The sequence below is a fragment of the Tasmannia lanceolata genome, unplaced genomic scaffold (assembly GCF_043159265.1).
Source record: "Tasmannia lanceolata isolate RefF3 unplaced genomic scaffold, GAP_Taslan_0.1 ptg000019l, whole genome shotgun sequence".
In the NCBI taxonomy this organism is placed as follows: domain Eukaryota; kingdom Viridiplantae; phylum Streptophyta; class Magnoliopsida; order Canellales; family Winteraceae; genus Tasmannia; species Tasmannia lanceolata.
The window spans coordinates 31,837,501-31,840,415 of NW_027518696.1; positions in this window are offsets into that span (position 1 = coordinate 31,837,501).

The window sequence follows — 2,915 nt, forward strand, 5'->3', positions numbered from 1 at the left end:
ATCGAACAAGGGAGGTAAGCTCACAGGTACGAAGAAAAGGAACCCTTGTGCGCATTGGAGGAGGCAAACTACCCAACCAAGCCAGCAGCAACCAAGCCATAGGGTTGCAAACAGACGTGCAACCCAGTACCCACAAGGGCAGGGGTAAGCCGCCGAGCCTAGCAAGGTAGGTGTGCTCCCAAAACCAAACAACGCACACAGGGAGCAAACACGGGCAAACAAGTGACGCCATGGCCTACTCGCCCACCGCCCTCTATATTGCCTAACCTTGGCAACCATGGTCCATTCCCCACTATATGCCATGGCCTTGTGCCCATGGTCTTCACAAGACAGCATCCAAGAGGCCTGAAAGGCCAAGGGAGCCCAACCCAGCAATGCCCAGCCAAGGCCAGGCATTCCAGTGCCTACCCGGGCAAAAACGCCCAAAGCATGCCCCATTCCTTAGCCTATCCAGGCAAAAACGCCCTAAACCAGCCCATTCCAGTGCCTATCCGGGCAAAAACGCCCAAAGCATGCCCATTCCTTAGCCTATCCAGGCAAAAACGCCCAAAACCAGCACATTCCAGTGCCTATCCGGGCAAAAACGCCCTAAACCTGCGCATTCCAGCGCCCCGCAGCATACCACCCTCCTATAGGGTTTGCGCAACCAACCCGCCTAACCACCAGTGGCAACCAAAGGTGCTGTTAGCGACGACTTCTGAAGACGCAACGAGACGCGACGGGTTTGCGCCCAGACGCGACGGGACGTGCGGGATCTGCGCCCAGCCATGCCTACACCCGCCGACTTGCTGCGGGAGCTGCTCGCCCAAGCATGCCTAGCTTGCGAGGCCTGCGTGCAAGGCTAGTGTGCAAGGCTCGTGGGCAAGGCTAGTGCGCAAGGCTAGTGCCCAAGGTCTGTGTGCAAGGCTAGTGCCCAAGGCTAGTGCGCAAGGCTAGTGCCCAAGGCTAGTGAGCAAGGCCTGTGTGCAAGGCTAGTGTGCAAGGCTTGTACGCAAGGCTAGTGTGCAAGGCTGGTGTGCAAGGCTTGTGGGCAAGGCTGGTGCGCAAGGCTAGTGCCCAAGGGTTGTGTGCAAGGCTAGTGCCCAAGGGTAGTGCGCAAGGCTCGTGCCCAAGGCTAGTGCGCAAGGCTTGTGTGCAAGGCTAGTGCGATGGGCCAGTGCCCAAGGCTTGTGAGCAAGGCTTGTATGCATGGCTTGTGTGCAAGGCTTGTGTGCATGGCTTGTGCGCAAGGCTTGTGTCCAAGGCTTTTGTGCAAGGCTCGTGCGCAAGGCTAGTGTGCAAGGCTTGTGCGCATTGGCAGGTAGCCCACCACCATGCACGATCCAAATGCCACTCAAGCGACAACACGGTGCCAAGCCGGGCATGGTGTGCACTCAAAACCAATCAACGGACAGAGGTCATGCGTCATGGGGGGGATCTAGCAAGGCCATGGGGAAGGTCATGGAGGACCTTGGAAGCAAGCGCAAGACGAGAGCGAATCGAACAAGGGGCCAGGACGGGGCCTTGTGCCCATGGTCTTCGCAAGACTGCGTCCAAGGCGCCCGAAAGCCCAAGGGAACCCAAACCCGGCCGACACTTGCAATCGCACATGCTCTCTGCAACACACCATCAATGCCGCCCAACGGGGCCAGCACGAGCAGTCATCCGCGGTCCCCTGGCCCTGCGCACGTTTGTCTTTGAAACCGAGCATCAATGCCACAGAAAGTGCTGGGGCGCCAGCTGGAGCCATCATCCGCGTTGCCATGGCTCGCTTGGCCTTGGCTTGCCAGTCCCCGACACGAGCAATCGCGCATTTTCTTTGCAACCGACCATCAATGCCGCCCAACGAGGCCAGCACGAGCAGTCATCCGCGGTCCCCTGGTCCTGCGCACGTTTGTCTTTGAAACCGAGCATCAATGCCACAGAAAGTGCCGGGGCGCCAGCTGGAGCCATCATCCGCGTTGCCATGGCTCGCTTGGCCTTGGCTTGCCAGTCCCCGACACGAGCAATCGCGCATTTTCTTTGCAACCGACCATCAATGCCGCCCAACGAGGCCAGCACGAGCAGTCATCCGCGGTCCCCTGGCCCTGCGCACGTTTGTCTTTGAAACCGAGCATCAATGCCACAGAAAGTGCCGGGGCGCCAGCTGGAGCCATAATCCGCGTTGCCATGGCTCGCTTGGCCTTGGCTTGCCAGTCCCCGACAGGAGCAATCGCGCATTTTCTTTGCAACCGACCATCAATGCTGCCCAACGAGGCCAGCACGAGCAGTCATCCGCGGTCCCCTGGCCCTGCGCACGTTTGTCTTTGAAACCGAGCATCAATGCCACAGAAAGTGCCGGGGCGCCAGCTGGAGCCATCATCCGCGTTGCCATGGCTCGCTTGGCCTTGGCTTGCCAGTCCCCGACACGAGCAATCGCGCATTTTCTTTGCAACCGACCATCAATGCCGCCCAACGAGGCCAGCACAAGCAGTCATCCGCGGTCCCCTGGCCCTGCGCACGTTTGTCTTTGAAACCGAGCATCAATGCCACAGAAAGTGCCCGGGCGCCAGCTGGAGCCATCATCCGACGTGCCATGTGTCACGTGGCCATTTCGTCCAGCGCTGTTCGCATGGCCTATGGCCCGTGACTTGGTCTATCAATGTAATATGTAAGGCTCATGTCTATGTACATTTTGTAGTGAGGACATAGTTGGTATTAAAATCCATCTCGCCTCGTCTCGTTGCGTCTTGGAAATGCGTTGTTTATAGCACCTTTGGTCGCCACTGGTGGTAAAGGGGGTTGGTAGCTAAAGCTCTTTACCCTGAGATCTTGGTTGGCCATTGAGTGGTGCATTGCTAGTGCATATCCTAGCAGGGATTCCATTCTAGTCAACGGGTGATCGGGGACCCTTAGGAGTTGTAGACCTTTTGGCATGATCCTATTGTAACTTGTTC